Source organism: Ambystoma mexicanum, chromosome 8, assembly GCF_040938575.1.
Source record: "Ambystoma mexicanum isolate Mex_15411 chromosome 8, UKY_AmexF1_1, whole genome shotgun sequence".
In the NCBI taxonomy this organism is placed as follows: Eukaryota; Metazoa; Chordata; class Amphibia; order Caudata; family Ambystomatidae; genus Ambystoma; species Ambystoma mexicanum.
Genome location: NC_090929.1, coordinates 1,530,146,905 through 1,530,167,346, shown reverse-complemented (window position 1 = coordinate 1,530,167,346; position 20,442 = coordinate 1,530,146,905). Strand labels below are relative to the sequence as shown.

At 41.8% G+C, this 20,442-nt stretch overlaps 1 protein-coding gene across 1 annotated transcript in view; it reads right to left on the bottom strand.

The window, feature by feature from the left end:
- Positions 1–20,442, bottom strand: part of SORCS3 (sortilin related VPS10 domain containing receptor 3) — a 3,021,596-nt gene that overhangs the window by 519,540 nt on the left and 2,481,614 nt on the right. The window lies entirely within an intron of this gene.

Genomic DNA, 20,442 nt, shown 5'->3' with positions numbered 1-20,442 from the left:
TCATGTTAAAAAACATGTGACCTTTAAGGAGCTGCTATTATATTTGAAACTATGAGAACCTTAAAAGGTGATTAAACCCTGTAAAAAAAGCCAAGAAACCAAGTGACTGTCCCCTGTGATAGAAAATGAAAACCTTTGAAATGTATGTGATCAGGATTTTAAAACATTACTTGCAACATAGTCACATTAATGATATCACATCCCACTGATCCGTTTCTGACATGTACTGGGTAGCAAATCATTGTCACCATGATTAAGGTTGGCGATGATTGTTTGTTGTCTCCTGCAAAAAGATCTCAATTTCTAAACATGTGGCACAGATAGGCTTCTGTGGTTATAGGGAATAGCTGTTTATTGATTCTACAGCAACATGCACAGGTGTTACTGACATGATGGGCCGCTTGTAACAGGTCATCATACCTTCCCAATTTTTGAAGTACCCAGTAGATAGGCTTTAAGGATCTGAGCAGCTGATGATCTGCTGTCTGTTCTTGTTGGGGTGCCTGGCTTTATTGAAAAAGAATGACTAGCCAGAGAGGTTGTCATTCAGATTGCCCTACCTGTAAATTATGGCTGCACTGCTGTGAAATCTTTCAGTCACAAGGTGTCAGTGATGCACTGCCCATTGATACCACATATATCCATATGCTTGCCATGTCTGGTGTAGTTGGCAGAATTAGGACAGGTTGGTGTTCTTAATGATGTCTGTGTTCTTGCACCAATGGATATTTCAAGCATTGTAGGAAAGCATCCTTGAAGATATGCACAGTGTCACCTCATTGTGATCATTACTGCAAGACCTCCTCCCCTGAGACTAAAGGATTAAAGAAATCCACTTTTACTACAAAATGTGCTAGAAGCCAGCAGGTATCCAATGTTATTTATTAATCCAAAAATCTGTAGATCACCACACAAGGTTGAAAGCAGGTCCTTCGCTACCTGTACTGCATCAACTTCTCCTGCCATGGCACAGGCCCTTGCCCTGTTGATCAGGTTGAGCATAGACAAGCACACCAATGGGAGAACCTCACTGAGGGTTGCATTGGGATGGCAACTTTTTTAATTAGAAGAAAAGCAATCTGTGGACTTCTCTCCCCCCACTACCTGTTTGGCTCATGTCTTGACGACCGGTCAGTTGTCGAAGGTTGGTTAGAAGAAAGCCAACCTATCAGATTATCTGGTCTTATGCCACCCAACAAGTCATGTGCTAACCAACCCCTTGTTGTAGAAATAATAGTTTAACCTTTATCAATTTAGGGGTGTTCGCAGGAGGAGCCATGAGACAACTATAACACAATTAGATGTTTGAACACTGTAGATTGTATATGTAGCCACCAACACTTACCAATCCACATTCCTGTGTAGGTTTTTGTAAACTGATCAAATGTGCATCATTTATGACAAAGGTGTAATACTTAAATCATCATTTATAATGGATGTGCCTAGAGCGCAGGATTTTAATGTGTGTATGCTGTCCTGCTTTATTTTACTGATAATAAAGCCAGACTTTGACTCACAAGTTGTCTACTTAGTTTTTGAGTATGGATTGGATTGACTCTAGGTCCTCTAGGCTATTAGGGACTTTTTTGGACGTCTTAAGAGATGGTAGCAGAAGGTTGGCTAAGTGTCGTTGGATTGTTGAGGGGTACCCAAAGGCTATGGAGGCAACCTGTAGAGAGCTGGATTAGGTGCAAAAGAGAGAGGTCGATAGGAGACCCTGTTGGAGAGAATCCTGTCCGGTAGGGTGGAGGGCAGGATCGATATAAGTATTGCATAGGCATGGACAAATTAAGATAGGCCTTTTTTATATTGTGGGTTTGTGAAGAAGTATACGATTGAGAAAGTTATCTTCTGACAAGGGTCGGAAAAGATCATGTGGTAAACCTTGTTACGGGGATGCAATAAAAAAGAGACGGTTACCTCACCAGGTAAATGGAGCTGTAGTGTATTTATTCGTGTAGTAATTGCTGCCACCAAACGTATGTTGTGAGATAGATTAGGCTTATAGAAGTGTTTTTTAACATGTTGTAGAGGATGTAAAGTAGTAGTGTAGGAATAGGGTGGTGAAGCTGCTCGGAGTGAATGACATTTTCTGTGCCTGCTCAGAAGGGTTGAGCGTAACAGCGATGTGGACCTTTTCAGACCATGAGTGCCGTTTGTGGTGGCACTCTAAGGGATTGAGTGGCACAGGAGGTGTGGTCTCAGAGAGAGACACACAGGTTCTGATTTGTGGGGAAATATTGTTGGGGAGGGGTAAGTAGAGAGGAAAATGTGAGCGAGAATTATAATTGTGTTTATCGATCATTGGTAAGTTATGTTGTGCTACTATTATCTTTCACATATGCAAATAATTGCCCCGCTATGAGGACAACATTACAAAATATCACTTGGAGTGGGTGAAAGACACTGCAGGCAAAATGTTTATGCCATCCGTGTAGGAGGGCACTCATTCAAGGACAGTAATGCAACACTTTTTTTGCATGCCTCTTATAAGGGAAAACAATTGCAGAATAGACTGAGTACTTAAATGAGATGAAACAGGCATTGAGGATTCTAAAGAAATGAAAGGGAAGTTAAAAAAAGACAAGAGAAGAAGAAGAGAAAAGAGTGTTGGAGGAGAGAGAATGAGAACGAAGAAGAGAGGAAAGAGAAAAGGAAGGAAGGGACAAAGAAGAAAGGGAGCAGGAAAAGAAAGGAGAGGCAGAAACAGAAAGGAGAGACAAGAAGAAGAAAGGATAAGGGAGAAACAATGAGATGCAGAAAGGGAAATACATCGAGATGTGGAAAGAAGTAGCAAAAGGAAGGAGCTATACGAAGGAGGATTGGTAATCTGCACAGGAGCAGGAGGGATGGCACCAGAATAAAGGGGTAGGGGAGGGTCTGTGCAAGATGAAGGAAGGAATATATTGGAAGATGTAATGTGCAAAACATATAGGACAAGTTCACTTGGAAGACATGTACTGGGTAGCAAATCATTGTCACCATGATTAAGGTTGGAATTTGAGGATAGAGAGGACAAAGAAGATGAAGACAGTGAAGATACAATGCTCGAAGATGAAGAGGGCAGGGAAGAGTAAGCAGCAATGTCCCCATCCACGAGTATTGAAGTAGGGAGGGAGATAGCTAGTTAGTTTTAGAAGAACCGATGAGGAGGCCCGAACCTGTTGAATATACAAAGTTCCTGAAGGTGCACTCAAACAGTCTAGAAGAAAGAACACTGTATGTGAATAGACTGAGGAATTTACCAGGACGAAAGAAAGTTAGCATGACAGATGCATTAATGAAGACAAAGGGTGTGGTCGTGTTAGGATAGGGCACAGGACTAACACAATTCCCATTATGGGAGCAAAGGGAGGGCTGCCACAATATGCCATGGCCGCAAATAGAGAAAAACAATTAAACATGCAAATCACCATCACTCACATCAGGTGCTGACAAATGGATGTATGAATTAGAGATAATGATGGCTGGGATTATCTTAACAGTAGTTGACAGGCCTCCGTGCTGCCATATTAAGAGAAAAACCAGATGATATTTGGAGCTGAGCAGTGTATCCTGGGGTGATGGCAAAGAATATTAACTATGCCATTGTTGCCTTTTAAAAATTGTCCAGCTGACCTATTGAGAGCACTTAGGGTACAATACCCAGACTTGTAAGACATGAGTGCAATTATGACTTGTAAAATGAGAGCAGACGAAGAACCGACTGCTCATATACAGGACATTCAAGACAAATAGTGGCTAGAGACTAGAGGACCATGGGACAAGAGCATAACTATTTTTCATAATATGTGTGGTCAGTGACTTCCTGAAGAATTGTAAAGTCAGTTGGGAAAGATTGTGGGAAAGGAAGCAAAGCCATGGGCGGAGATACAATTGACTATTATTAACCATTGTCTGTTAAATCAAGAGAAGGACAGAAAGAATGTTGAGAATATAAAGATTGAGGAAGCAATATTGGTTTAGAAGAACTGTCAGAATTGTGAGCGTAAGGAGCAGTATTAACAAGTGCCGGAGAAAGTTACCATCTACAAGGGACTCAGAATGTGCATCCAGGAATGAACAGAAATTTTGCAGGAAGGGAAGAATACAATTATTTTGGAGGTTTAGCACCTTGTCGCAAAGGGTGTGGGTTTCACGTCCCGCAAGGAGGAGGGTTTCATTGAGGGAAACCAAGATTTGGAGGACCGCCACCACAATGTAGGGCCTGTGGGAAAAGGGGATGCATGTCATGGGTATAAGCACCAGAGAGATGCTACATAACTGGCAAGCAACAGACTCAAGAGGGGAGTACCAGCCTACCACCCACCCTATATTGCAGAACTACCAGAATATTATGCTCGACATCACATGCAGTATCAGACACCAGCACCACAAATACTTCAAACACAACAGGAGAGGCACCCCACACACAGCAAGAACCAGTGCAGAGACAGGCACTAGTACAACAGATCACACAACATAATGTAGAGACACCATGGAACACAAACCAAGTGCAACAGACACCCACAGCTAGAGCAGACAGTGTGACAGAGGGTGAGGGAATCCTTTCACCGGCAATGGTTGGTGTGACCATAGGTGACAAACATTTTCCTTCTTGGTAGATACAGAGGCAACACGATCCTGTGTTACAGAAGGAAAGTTCCCAATGTCAGGAATTGCCGTGAATGCCCAAACATTTTCTGGGGCTACTAGTGTGGTTTCATTTACAGGTGATTTACCCATCACCATAGGAGAACATGACATGTCTATGCCATTATTATATTCTATCAAGACACCAGTTAACATAATGGGGAGAGACTTGATGAGTAAATTAAACATGACAATATCATTAAATGAGCAGGGGATAATATATTCTACCCTAGGGATCCATGTTGTGAATGTGAATGCACAAGAATTCATAACAGCATTGTATGGTCAGAAAGCAAAGAGAGGTGTCCCATTGGACCCTGAAGTATTCATTTATGGGGTCCTTGTGTTATTGGCATGGCTTCCCCAAATACAAGACAAACTATTGAAGTTACCGGCAATGTTTTATTCACACCAGAAGTACCCACGGATGTGTAGGAGGGGCAGGTAATAACAGTTGAGCTAGAAGCAGCAATATTAAGGGAAGACATTATAATTTTTCATGGAATAGATCAGTAAATTGACACACAGTAATATAGACTATTGATGTCTTAGTGTAACAAGGGATATTAGTCCCTTCAAATCCCCATTTCACACAGCTGTCTACCCGATCAAGAAGGCAATGTGGGTTGTTGAGATGTGTCCAGGACTTACACCCCCTGAATAATATTGTTGATGCCGAATTTGCACATGTGCCAAATCCAGCCACAATATTATGTCACATCCCATCCAAAGCTAAATATTTATTGTGATTGATTCAAAGAATGCTTTTCTTTTCAATCCCCTTGCATGAAGAGTCACAATATTTGTACTGCATGTGGATTTGGGAAATGGACAACTTGATAGCACAGTAATACAGTATGTAGATGACATCTTGGTGTGTAGCACCACAGAGGAGAGTACAGGAGAGGTTCAGTGACACTGACAACTGTATTGGCAGAGAAAGGGTAAAAAGTGACAAAAAAAATAACTTTTTGTCAGGAGACAACAGCGACATTGCATGGACAAGTGAGATGATAGATGCCTTTGGTGATTTGAAGTTAGCAAGTAGCACTTCTCCAGTGTTAGGGATCCCCAATTATAATGGGGACTTATTTTTGTTTTCCCATTTCAAAGGAGGAAAACTACCACAGGGCACAAACCATTAGCATTCTCCAGTGGGATCTTAGTTCCAGTAATGAGAGGCCATTTCCCATGTGAGGAAGCTTTTACTGTAGCAGTGTCCGAAGTCAGCGAGCATAACTATGAGATGTGCAGTTACATTAATTGTTGAACATGTTCTTTTCGCCATCCTTGAAAATGGACATTGACAACACACAGAGCTTCTGGTTATGAGGTGATTTTTCAAATTGATTGATCAACTGATGAAATTGTCAGGTGTCGAGTGGTAAACCCAACCAGATTCATAGCAGAACCAGTGAAGGAGGGAGATGATTTGCACATTGCACTAACTACACTGAATACCATGTTTACATACCCATTGTCAAATAAAATGCCCTAGGAGGAGGGATAATTCTATTCATTGATGGGTCTTCACCAATAGACCAGAGCATGAGTGATAGGCATTGTGGCACTGCAGTGGTGAAAGCAGGACAGAATGACAACGTTGTGATTGCCAGTGCATCTCTCAGCATAAGTGGCAGAACTGGTAGCAGAACTGGTAGCATTATTGATTATTTATGTCTTTATTTATTAACATGTTTAAAGTACACATCAAGCCAGGGGCATTGTGGTTCTGCTACAGACATAACACACATGCGATACAGATGAGAAGGCAGTGCTCATACTTAGTTGCGAGCAGGGGGTGAGGGTGGACAGGGGAAGTTGTGTTAGTTAAATAGGGTAGTTTTGAGCTTTTTCCAGAATGCTGTGAGGCAAGTCGCGGCTCTGAGTAAGCTGGGTAAGGTGTTCCACAGTTTGGGTGCAAAGTGTGGGAAGCCAATCCCACCTGCTTTGGCACTTTTGATGGGTGGGATTCACAGTTTATTGGCGTGGCAGGTTCTTTTTGGGCGAGTTGATGTGTCTCTGGATAAGGTTTCAGATAGGTATGGAGGGGCAGAGAGGCTTAAGCATTTGTGTGTTGTTGCATTGATATTTTGATGGTTGAAGCGCATGAAGATAAGGCGGTAACAGTGTACTCTGACTACTGCTATGTGACGTCAACAGTACACGCAGGACTGTCCCGATAGAAAAGGAGGGTATTCCTGTGTGCAGCATGCACCAATATGAGACAGGCTCATAGAAGCACTTATGCGTCCATCGGCCATAGCCGTAGTGAAGTACGCTCAGGACACCAGAGGTGCAAATTTGATTTCTCACAGCAACAAGGTCACCAAACTCGAGGCCTAAAGAGCAGCATATTTTCCAGAAGTATCTGATATTGCAACAGCCCTAAACAATTACACACGTGCCCCCAAAATCATTTGAAGGAGAGGTTTAATATGCTACCCATAGCATAAATTACCAAATTACAAGGGAAGGCAACACCAGAAGATCAAGAGTTATGGAAAAAAGGAGGGTGCTCATTTTCCCCCGCAGATGCAATGTGGTGGCAGAATAACACTGAAAAAACTGTCATACCACTTGGCATGCATACAGTAGCACTAGAACCATTGTATTACCCAGCACACACATCAAGAAAGTGTCTTGCAGTACTGATTCTGGAGGACTGATTTTGGAGAACTGGATCATTCCTTATCTGGCTAAGCAATCTTGCAAACTTTGTCATACATTGTTTGATATGCCAAACTCTTTGAACTGTGAGAACAGCAAGAAGCAATAACTCACCCTAAAGGACCATTTCAGCCTCTGCATATCAACTGGATATGCTATATATTTGTGATGGCTAGAGATATATGCTAATTGTTGCATGCCCCTTTTCCCCATGGATCAAAGCTATTCTATACACCCATCCAGATGCCAAATGTGCTACACAGATCTTCATATGTGAGGTATTTCCAAGATGTGGAGCATGACAAAGGCTCTGGTCTGCCAACAGACCATACTTTGTAAATGAGGTGTTCAATCACATCACTGTCCTTTTTGGGTATAATGCATATATTTTCATATGCCAATCACCCACAAGCAAACAACATTTTTGAGTGTCTCAATGGCCTTCTAAAAGAAAGAATTTGCAAGATAAAAGAGACTCTGAAAAAAAGTTGGTTACATTGCCTTCCTTTAGCCTTATTTGCATTATGCAACCAGCCAGACTCTGACCATCACCTGACTCCATATCAGAAATGGTGGGACGCCCAATTCACATGCTCATTGCTCCGCCAACTCAGGCTCACACTGACACAGAAAATGTTGCTACTGTGTTAGGGAAGGAAATGCTTGCTTATTTGACAGAGAATCTCTTAAATGTGTGTCTCGACAGGTACAGACGTGGCAGGGGTGTTCGAAGACCACATATGAAACCCAAGAACCAATTGACACTGATAATTCATTTAAACCGGTGTTGTTGTACTCTACAGACATTTATTTTGGCTTAAACCTCATAAGGAAGTGGCACACACCTCGGTTCCAAGGTCTTTATATAGTGGAGGCTCCGTCCTTGTGTCAAATGATGACATCTGTCTCATGTTCTCGCTTAATGAGATGGACACTGAATGGGTGTTTGCCTGCCACCTCCCCAAACCACTGATGCACCTTCCCAGCAAAGTCAGGTGAGCATGATTGCCCCACAGGCTGCCCCCAGGGGCTTCTGGATTATCCAGATCATCCTCCAAGGTGGGGCCAATGGCAACTGTCACATCCACTCTCTTCTGGAAGGTGTGTCGCATGCCTCCTGCTGTTCTCTCCTGGTAAAATCAGGTGTGTGTGCCTGTCCCACAAGCTGCCATCAGGAATGCCAAGCACCTCCCACTCCACCTTGCAGGTGTCAACTGATGCCAGGTCCCTTCCACTTACTTCAAGGAATGGAAACTAATGTACGTTTCACTGACTGCCTTCCTAAATAACTGCTACTCCCTCATTGAAAAGATAGTAGGCAAGTATTGTTCACCCTCAAGCAAGCAAACTTCAGGAATTCATGAATCCTCTCACTCCCTGTCCTGGGTTTCACCAATTGGCACATTTCTTATTTATCAACTAGATGAAACTGGCACTTACTAGTGTGCCACCCATTACCTCCCTAAATATCTGCTCCAGGCTCTTCCTGCCACTCCCCCCAGGTGTCACAAAGTGGCATTTATCTCATACACATGCTTCATGAGATAGGCATTGACAAGTATGTCAAGGGGTGGATTAGAAATAATTTTCAAAGTGGTCCCACATTATGCATGTTCAGCAAGTCTAACCCTTTTCCTATAAGAACATTTGGAAATAAATACTTCACAAAACAAAAGATGCCCAGAGTGCAGAGGCCTACTGAGAAATGTCCGGGGATCCCTATAGGTCCGTCCACTCCTGGGTATGCCACCATCCACCTTTTAAATCTCTACTGTTCCATCCCAGCAAAACCAGGTGATTATGACTCTCTCCGAAGCTGCCCTTACGGATTTGGTGCTCTTCTCCCTAATGCTCACAAGTGTTACCTGATGGCATGTTTGTTCCATCTGCTTGTTTTAAGAGATGTACAATTTCGGGACTTTCACATGTCACCATGAATCTGTAAGTGTGCATCTTTTCCAAAAATTGCCATAAGCGATTCCAAACACATCCATTCCTTCTCGCATGTGTCACGATTTAATGTGCCTCATCCTCTTGATTCAAACAATTGACACTGAATGATGTTTTACCCATTGCTTCCCAGAAGCACTGCTACTCCCATCCAGCAAAATTACGCTTTTGTAACTCACCTGCAAGCTGCCTTCAGGTAGTTCTGGCTCCTCTCACTTCTCCTACGAAATGTTAGCTATTGGCAAGTGGCAAGTGTCTTGTCCACTTGCTTCAAGAAATTGAAACTTTGACTGCAGCCCTGAAACTCAGCATTTCTTTCTCAGCAAAATAAGTCAAGTTTACAAAAGCTGCTGCAGGGATTCCTGGCTGGTCCTGATCCTCCTCCTAGATGTCACCCTACAGCACCTATCTCATCCACTCATTTCAAGAGTTGGTAATTGACTAGTGTTTCACCTGCTGCCCCCAAAATCTCTGCTGCTCCTGCCTTGCAGAATACGTAACGTTTGACTCTCTGCCAAGCTGCCAGAGGAATTCCCGATGCCTCCTCCCAGCTGTTATCCGAGGACTATATCTCATCCACTAGCTTAACAAGATGGTAATTGACTGCTGTGTCACACACCACCTATCCAAATCTCTGCTGCTCCTCATGAGCAGAACTAAGATATCAAAACTCACCCAGAAGCTTCCCTCAGGGATTTGTGGCTTGTCTTGATCCTTCTCCCAGGTGCCATCCAATGGCATGTATTTTATCCAATCCCTGGACATTTATTGGAGATTAACCTGCCACTGCTCCAAATCTGTGATACTCCCTTGCAGCAAAATCAGGTGAGCATGATGATCCCACACACTGTCTTTGTGATTCAAAGTTCCTCACTCTCCTCCTCCAATGTGTCTACTGGTGGCATGTCCTCATCTACCCTTTTGAAGTGTTGGAAACAAGCATACATGTCACACACCTCCTTGAATCTGTGCTGCTTCCTACCTGCAAAATAAGTTCAGAATAGTTCTCCCATAAGTTGCCCACAGGGTTTCTCAGCGTTTTGCCCTCTTCTTGTAACGTGACACATGATGGCAGGTGTCTCCTACAACTGCTTCAAGTATTGGACATATAGTAGTATGGCACCTGCTGCCTTTCTGAATCTCTGCAGCACTCTCTCAGAAAAATCAGATGAGCCTGACACGCCCCCATTTTGTTCTCAAGGATTACTGGCTCCTCCTGCTTTTCCTCCCAGGTGTCAACCAATGGCACATGCCTGGACCACCCACTTTAAGAGACAGAAGCAGACTGTGTTGTCACGTTTCACTCCTGCTCTATCCCAGTAAAATAAGTGAGTGTTACTCTCCAATCAGTGGCCCTCAAAGTTGCATGTCTCCTTACCCTCTTCCTCCCAGTTGTCACACAATACCACATGTTTCATCCACTCACTTCAAACGATAGGCAGTAACTGGTATGTCACCCACTCCCCCACATCTCTGGAGATCACACATATGTGGTTTACTTTCTCCAAATCAGTGAAAGTGTCACACTGTGTAAGCAATAACAACCCTAAATCTCACTCTCTGACTTGGACCCAATCACACTCTACTCCCACCGTCCCTTCTTCCTGAAACTGCTCTAAATATCCCTACACCTCCCTAAATATTCTATACCTGTCTCCAGCAATGACATAAACCACTCTAAAAGGTGCCAGAGACTGAATGGAAGCACAAGAAATGTGCCTCCTTAATGCCATGTGGAGAGACATTTCCCAACATTTAGCCGAGGTATGTCCTTGACGACTCACCCAATTCGTGTTTATTGTGGGAGAGTTCATTCAGGGCTAATCAGAAGCAGAATGCAAGTCACCATCAGTCCCATATTTCCCCAAAAGTCTGTTTCAGAGTGACACCGGTAATATATTTGGACTGTATTTTGTTTGTCTTATCACAGTCTTTAGAACTGGTGCTATCTGTACATCAACTTAGAGAAGGCCATGAAAGTTAAAACATTTTTATGTAAGGCATGTAAATTGTTCAGCATTTGGAGATGATATAAAAACAACAAATAACTAAGTACATGAATTCCAATAAATACAAGCAAATTGTTTGTGTACTTTTGTTGGAAATCAACCAATTACAAATGTATATATATATAATTATATATGGATATATACATGTAAATTGGTATGTGTATGTGGGGTTGCGAATTTGAGGTGGGGTGAGGTGGTGGTGGGAGATATAGAGGGCCACATGCATGTCGTCAAAATTGGATGACCAACTGCAGACTTTTAAATTGAAGTCTATGACAACATGACAAACCTATGTAAGGTGCATTAAAATCTGGGGCCCATCTAATTGCGGAATTAATCCAACTAAAGAAGTATTCAAAATGATTGAATCCTGGTTCCTAGTCAATTCTGTGTACACCGTATTGTCACTCAACTTCGCATCCACCAATGTCACAGGAAAAGACACATGAATGAATGCCTATGTGCTTAAAAGGATGTGAGTTACACTCTCTCCCTGTGCACAATGCACCGTGTTTTTTGTAGCAAAAGCCTTGGTATGCAGGTGTAGGGTCATCTAAACCCATTCAATGGCAATGAGCCACCTATAAGCAAATTGATATACAGTCTCATGATATACAGTCTCGGAAGGCTGTGCTCGACCTGCACCAGAGATATATTAGGGTTAAAATAGTTGTGAAATGAACTTGTGAGATTGCTGATTCACATGATAAAAAGAATCGAGATGTACAAATGTTGCTCTCAAATTTCAGAAAATGGACCCTGGTGGTGGGGCTTAAATAGTTAGATCTGTAATTACTAAACAATCTTTTTATCAAAAAATATATTGTTTTATTTTCAAGATAACACTTTGGTTATTATTTACTTGTTAATAACATAAACATAAACATATCACGATGTTTGACACCTTTTTCAGCACAGGTAAATTTACAGTACAACCAGGTGGTGTTGTACGTTATCGACACTACAAATAAGAGGATCACGGCTGTGGAGTGCTCTAAGAGTCATAGCGATGGAAGCCACAGAAGAAATACCATGCTGTAAATTGACCTGTGCACTGTAGATGAAACACGCAGTGTGCAAAGTTGCACTGCACACAACATAGTGCAGTTGGTGAAGACACCCATTAGGTTGGGATAAGACTGCAATCCAACGCTTCCATTGAGAGTAACTAGAATACTCAACTGGGCATCGTACCAGTCGAAGAGGAGATCCCATTTTGAATAATGCCTCCTTGGTAATAAGCTGCATGTAACATTTTGGAAGGGTTTCCGGAAAAATGTCCTCGTTGATACTACCCCCATTATACACACGTGGGGGATATGTACCAGAAGACCCTGTTCACCCACACATTGTTTAGACCAGACCAGAGTTGAAGTCTGTGTTGATCCTGAAGAAGGGTGTTGAATTATGGTTCCATCATGCAAGGGTCGGCTAGACAACTGAAACATATGTAGATCCAACAAATAACCTGTGGAGCTATTTGTTTTATACATACACACAAAGAATGGTCAATGGTGTATTTAAAATTGTACAATGTCAGAGATTTGTTGTGATAGGAAAATACTTCCTGGACATGTTCTGTTAGAATGAATCAGTAATGGTATGGAATGAAAGAGTATATGACTGGTAAAGAGATTGAAAAGATGTCAAACATTGTGATATGTTTATGTGATTAACGAGTAAATAATAATAAATAATAAAGTGTTATCTTGAAAATAATAAAATATACTTTTTGATATAAAGATTGTTTAGTAATTACATATCGAACTGGTTTAGCCCCACCACCAGGATCCATTTTCTTGTATCCCCACAATTATATCTTACCTGGAGGACACTTGGTGTACAGGTATCCCCCTTTTCTTGCTCTCAAATATCATACATTACACATGCACTGTTTCCATGGCTAGGTGCGTGTACAACCAATGCTGAATATTTAGTGCAAGAAGTTTATGCATTTTTTTATATTTCATTTCTTTGAACATTAAGTTCACATGCATTGTATGCATTGTAGCAATTACGCATGCATGCTATGTGAATCAAAATATTTGGAAAGATTAAACAGGTACCTATGTAAATGCGTATGTAATTACATACAACACATATTACATTCTATGCAAATTGTTCCCAATATTCTTTCTGAGTTGTATTAATATGTGTATACTTCCCTTGAATCTCCGGTCACTGTCCTCTAGCAGTATCATGAAGACCCCAAAATACCAGAGCATTTGCACATTCTATTGGTGCTCTCACCATTTGCATGCACAGATGTCTAACAATGTAAAACAAGGGACATAATGGTGAAACTGCCCCAGAGAAAAACAGAGACATGTCTAAGATTGTGAGACCAAACTCCTTCCAGTGATTTGGAACGGGCAATGCAAAAACAGGTTATATTTATCTATCTTTGCACTGGACACTGTCATTAATCAACGTTCCTCATGAAAATGGTGCCTACATGTCTTTTTTCATTTTTTGCACGCAGACACTGTTTTGATAACAAATACTCCATTAATCTATGGGCAAGTTTTATCAAACAACTGGAATGCAGTTTTAGAAAGCCTGTAAAATAAATTGTAATCAATTCTCGACTGGTCATTTGCAATACAGCTAAAATTAATTAAATCATCAATTATTTACATATTCAAGCAGCACTAGCGCAGGACACTTTGACCAAATGACCTTACAAGGGAATAGTTAGCAGATGTCCTTGAATATGGATAGCAAGCAGTGTGTCATAATCTGTGCTGGGATTGATTATGGCTATGAGTGTTGTGATGGTGGTGATGTCACTAATATTCTAGGTGGAGTGTTGGTGTGGTGATGTCACTGGGGCTCTAGGTGGAATGTTTATGTATGTTTGGTGTGCAGGGTTCTACTGGTGTCAGTTGGACCTAAGGTGCTGGGATAGATGGATGTCCCAGTGCTTTCTCTACTTGATATCTAAGAGAAATGAACCTACATGTAAACTACTTACCTTCAGGTGTTCTGGTTCTGTGAAGGAGGCTTAGTTTACCACACAGGGTTTTACGCATGGATTTCTGAAATGATCATTGTATTATTCCTGATACAGTTTCAGTGACTGATAAACATAATGGCAATGCAGACATTTCACGTTTATTGTTCAATGTTTTCAATGTGATTTAAGAAGTTGGCAAGCATGCCCATACTCCATGTTCCATATGTCTGAATGTGGCTCCCATTGAATGAGAAGCACTGAGAATTTGGTTTCCATTTGGACTGGAATGCCAGTGAAATCCTTAGATTAAAATCCAGGTGACAAGAGATCCTCTCCAGGTGAAGATTTTGTGAATAATTATATGCTTTAGGTTCTTCAATTACCATTCAACAATTTACATGTTTAACTTTTAGGCTCCAATGGCATACTAGGGACCTTAATTTTGGGCAGAAGTTACAAATACCCAGCAGACGACAAAGTCATAGCATAATAAGGTTACAAAAAAAGAACCCCACCCTCGTGTCCTTGGAAATGGCCTGAGTGGTGCACTTTTCTAGTTGCTTCTCTTTCACTGTTTGCAAAAAAAATGACAATCACGTTACAGTTAATCATTATGTACACACATTAATTGTGTGTTTACGGCCTGCTTATTGCCCCATGTATGTGCACTATGAGCTCAGAATAAACTTTAAGGAAAGTACTTTCATTGCAAGTAAAAACAAAAAACTAGCCTAATCATGTCAGTAAACAAAAACATGTGGTCCAGATATGTGATGTCATCAGTGATGCCATCAATGATAATTGTGATGTCTTCATTCATGTCCTGGGTCTTTTTCTACTGATCTATCTAGGAACTTTCAAGCCCAAAATGTACCCTTACACAGCTCCTACACCTATTCTTAAACATTGTCCATTAACAATCTAGCACAGAGAAAGTACTTGGAAGAATATTAGCAAAAGTGCTATTTATCTTAGACATGGCATCGGCTATTGTCATCCCTCCTCCACAAGAGCCACCACCACCACCAGCTGGAGGACCTACACAACAAAAAAGTGCAGTACTTCAAAAGACACTGTTGAGGACCAAGACGATGAGGTAGAGTAAGTGCTTACCTCTGAATTGTCAGTGTAGCAGTTCTTTACCACTGTTGGGATATACCAAAGGCTAAAGCTACCAAAGTGAAATACACTGAGTGCAAAATACTCAGTCACAGACTACCTGGACAGTACTCCTACTGGACCAACTCCATGCACCACCAAACCAAATACAATCACTGCAATGCTCTCAGAAAGGTTGTTCCTTTCTTAGCAGGTAGTATGCTGTCTTCCTCCACCTTATCTTCTTCAACCAAAATTGTAAGCACACAGCCTACTTCTTTGGGACACAAAATCCCACCAGCTAACTTGCAAACAAAAAAAGAGTCTGTTGATCTATATCTTTCGAAGACATTACTCTGTATATACTGCAATACATCACTCTGCAGGGTGGAACAATTTTGAAAGTGCAATCTGTAATCAAGGAGCATAAGAAACACTGTCCTCTACCTTAGATTGAACACAGGCACAACATCTTCCCCTGTCCACCTACCCCTCCATATTTATGGTTGGTGACCTCATCCCCCCCACTTTAGTTTCTGACGTCTCCTGAAAAAAACACCCAAAAAAAGGTTCTTTAGTAACCACCTTTCACAGTTAAAAAATAGAACTAAAAAAATAATCTTATAGACTCCATCTAATTTACATTTCTCAGTAAAGTAGTTAGACTCAATACGATTGTCAAACATTTCCATTAGCAGTTTGTATTATGCTAATGGGAATACAATTGTATACTAGAGAAAAATATAAAATAAAATACTTTTCTGTAGCATAAAATAAGGCCATAATCAATGGACCTTTATAACTATCCACGGTCCAAGATCATGACCCGGACAATCTGGCTACTGGCCATGACCACGAGGGACCAGCAATGGGATTAAAGGGGCATGGCCACCAGGGACCAGCTATGTGGTAAAGTGTTTCGAAATTGGGACAGCTTTGAATGGGAAAAGAAAATCTGCTTGTGAATAAAGGTCGAAGTGCTGGATGTGATTGCAGCAAATATTAATGTGGATGGTCAGCAAGAACTTCAAAATATGTCCTGTGCTGTATTTGTTTTGAAAATGAAAGTACACAACACAGTGATATAACATTGGTGCCTGGGCAATGGGCCTGGTCATCAGGAAGGAGAAATTTGTACTGTATTTTGCTTATTGGGACATGCAACATGGCCAAAACGGTATGTTTGAATGGGAAATAAATGTCTGCAGAGTGCGTAGAGTGTGTTGGTGGTGTGGAGAACACTTGAACCCTTGAGGAGCTGCAGCAACAGTCTGTCCACTACTTCCATTGGCTTGTGAGGCGGAGCTGCCAATAAAACACTGCACCCAGACTGGGAACATCGCGGAGTGCGTAGAGTGTGTTGGTGGTGTGGAGAACACTTGAACCCTTGAGGAGCTGCAGCAACAGTCCGTCTACTACTTCCATTGGCATGTGAGGCAGAGCTGCCAATAAAACACTGCACCCAGACGCGGTGGTGTTCGTGGTGTGAGGCAGGGTGAGGCCAGAGAAGGTAAGGAACTTTGCTTCACATCTGGCTGTCTTTCCCTCTCACGGGGACCCTTTTGGATTAACTATGTCCACAAACAACACTGTAAATGGACTGCGCGGGTCTGCAAAACCCCGCTGCTGCCACCTGTTATGCACAGACGCATCTGCATTACAGACGATGTAACTCTGTTACATCGTCTGTAATGGAGCTAATGGTTATTGAAGATCTATCCCACTCACTTCCGTCAGAGCGGACACGGCAAACACGTCGTCTGTCTGCCAATGCCAGTATCTGTCAATCTAATGACACGACAAAGGCAATCCCCGAAAAAATGCGAACACTAACCTTATTGGACTTCATTTTATCTCTACACTCGTGGCTGACGTGGCTGGGACCGACAGACTAGAGGAGAATACTCCTGATTCGCTATCGGGCGCAGGTGAAGAGTGGAGTTGCAGCGGCGGGGCTGCCTGCCTGGGGGAGGAGTCGATCATGACTCTGCCTGGCGGGGAGCTGGCGTCTTCCTCCGCCGGGTCACAACTGGAAGGTGAGCAAGCTGGGATGAGCACTCCCGCCGCCTCGACTGTGGGTGATCTCTACAATTCCGGGAGTGACAGTGTAGTGGAAGTGCGTCCGATTTCAATCCGGGAATTAAACATGGAATCCCTGGCTTTCATGATGGATGTCCCCACTCGGGAACTACACACGACAGGGAGCTCTGAAAGCTTATTTGAAAATACAAAGCAAGGGACTGGTGGAAAAGGGGCGGGAGAAACCACCATTCCTGACTTTGATGTATTTGACCTCAACTCTCAGCCTGGTATCTCTAAGGCATTCGATGCCAGGTTGGCTATACATTCTGGGCCTTTCAGTGGTAGTGCCTCTGATCTAATTTCAGAGAGCGTTAATGGAATAAATGAAATATGGGGGCAGTCCAACTATGCATCCCGCATGAGAAACAATTAGCTCGACGCGTCAGCCTAGCAGAAGGAGAATCACCCTTAATTGACTCTTACTCATCTGAGCCGAAGGACCAATTCTGCCCCCTAAAGGAAGTAGTAAGAAATGGAGCATTGGAAGAAGCCATGATCCAAGAAAACAAAGATCCTCACTGGCAGTAGCGGACCAACTGCTTCAAGATCTGTCACACTCAATATGTAATTGCAAACTCAGAGAGTGGCAAGAAATTAAAATCTAATGAGTGAAAATTATAGCGTATCTAATTTAACAATGAATGGGGAAAAGAATCAAGAGCCACCATGCAAAGGCCTATCTAATCAAAGAGGGAAATGCTTAAGATCTGGTTCAGCAAAAAGGAGGCGAGTGGAATTGAGCCCACAAAATGACATCTTATGCTCACAGAAAAGGCTGCATGATGTGTGCTACAACTCACATAAAGGGCCAAATGTGAATCCTACTTGCACTAATGCAAAGTATCGAAGCGTTAATGAGGAAGTTAAGTCATCCTCTGATGAGAATTCTGATGCAAACTCCTCTGACTTGTCCTTTGTTGAAAGACAATTTCCAAAGGTCAGGAGAGGGATGCATCAAAAAACAATGAAGACAAATCAGTTAAATTACTCAACAAATGTTTTAATGGAGCAACTGTGTGCAGAGTTCGTGCCTAAAATCTCAATTGCAGTATCAATAGCCACAGCACCTTTCTCCAAAATGTATGAACAATTTAATGAAAGTTACAGAGATCAGAATACTCCTAGTGATGCTAAACACTAAAATGGCAAACATTGACCTTGAAATGCGTGAAATGAAGTTTCAATCACATAAGGATCTGCTTTCACTGGAGTCGTCAAATGCTTTATTAAGAGAACATCTACAGAACTCGACTGAGAACAAAAGATTATTAGCTAAGGTGGCTCGTAAAGCATTATCAATCCTAAAAAAAGCTCAGCAGACTAATGCTGATTGTGGAATGTCCTTTCAAGTAAAAGACAGTATGATAAGTACTCCAGTGCTGCCAAACATCTGTAATTGCCAAAAGGTATACGAAAAAGTTTTGATCGCCAAATCGGGTAATCCCACAATGCTGGCTGCTGTGTCGAATAAGAACTCTTTGGAACCGCTCGGCCCTTCTGTGTGTCAAATAGCATCACAAAATGTCATCACAGAAAAGGAGTCATTTATAGACCTGGATTTACTATTGCCAGAGAAGAACTTAGTAACAACTGTTAAATTAAGTGTGTGTGACAAGTTGGCACATGGCAATGGAGCAGGATCAGCATATGTAGAGGAGGTTCTAAAATTACAAATAATTGAACCTAGAGTTCTTCCTAAAGACAGAACCCCTGTATGTGGACCCCGCGCCAACTACATCTGGGGAACCATTAAATGCCGTAGACCATGATATCAGGAATGCAGAGTCTCTCAGGCAAACTGGAAGTTATCCGATATTCGAAAAAAACAAGCAGCAGTTGTCACAAATTGTGCTGATTTCTCAACAGAAACAAGGGAAGTGCAAGAAGAAAACAAAAAACATGATATGCCATAAAAAAAATGGATGGAAACGGCTCCAGAAAATATTTGAGAAACTTAAAATCTCTAAGTCTCAAGGTCATGATGTCAGCACCAACACAAGGAGCTGAGACTGTTAGTGAAAAGGTGAGATTAGCAACTGAGGCAACTAGAGTTGAAAGTCCATCTACCTCTATCATGAAGACCTCCATGGACCCGACAGAAGATCTAATGAATCTGTCAACTTATGAAATAAGTGATGAAGAAAAGAGTGGAAGCGAGGAACTGCCAGCAGGTGAAAATGATGTACCAATGTGCGCTGATGAGTCGATCAGTAAAAAAGAAGGTGTCCCATTAAATCCAAAAGACTCAAGACATCAAAAAAAAAGGATGCAGGGCAAGAAGAGTAGAACTAATGGCTTCGCCAAATCATGAATCGACTGATTTGAAACTCCTTCTAATCAATAATCCTCCAAGATTTCTAACATTGGAGGAAAGAAGATTAAATGTACATGGAAAATCGTCAAAAGGGAATGTGGTATCCAGTGAGAACGAGACTATAGCAAAAATGGACTGGGATGAAGAAACAGTCTCCTCTAGAGTGATAAAACAGTTGCTGCTAAATCAAACTATTAAATCCAGTGAACGAAAAGATCTTACGAAGTTAGATGGTGAAAATTGGAGATCAACCTTACATAAGGTGAGTCAACAAAAAAAAAACTGAAAACGACACTAAGAAAAAAATTCAATAAAACCATTATATCGCATTGGAAAGGAGTCATACCACGAATGACGGATTGATACTGAATAGAAACAATGTCATTAGCTTGTTTCGACATATTCCGGAGTTGAGATCAATTATATCAAGTGATATCAAGACAGTTGAATTTGCCAATGAAACCCAGACGGATCGAGTAATATGTCACATCCATTCCACATATAAAAAAGATCAAATTATGAACGGTGAGGCTGCACTGATGCATTTGGGATTTAAAGTAACAAAAATAAATCCTGAGTTTGGTGACATAGATATTCTGCCACCAGATGAAAAATCAGCTCTTGTACCACACTAAACCAGTGAAAACAGGACACGTAATACAGCACAAAAGGGAACCAATAATATGCCATCTGTAGTTGAGCAGAAATCCGTATCCTGGCAAGTGGAGGAC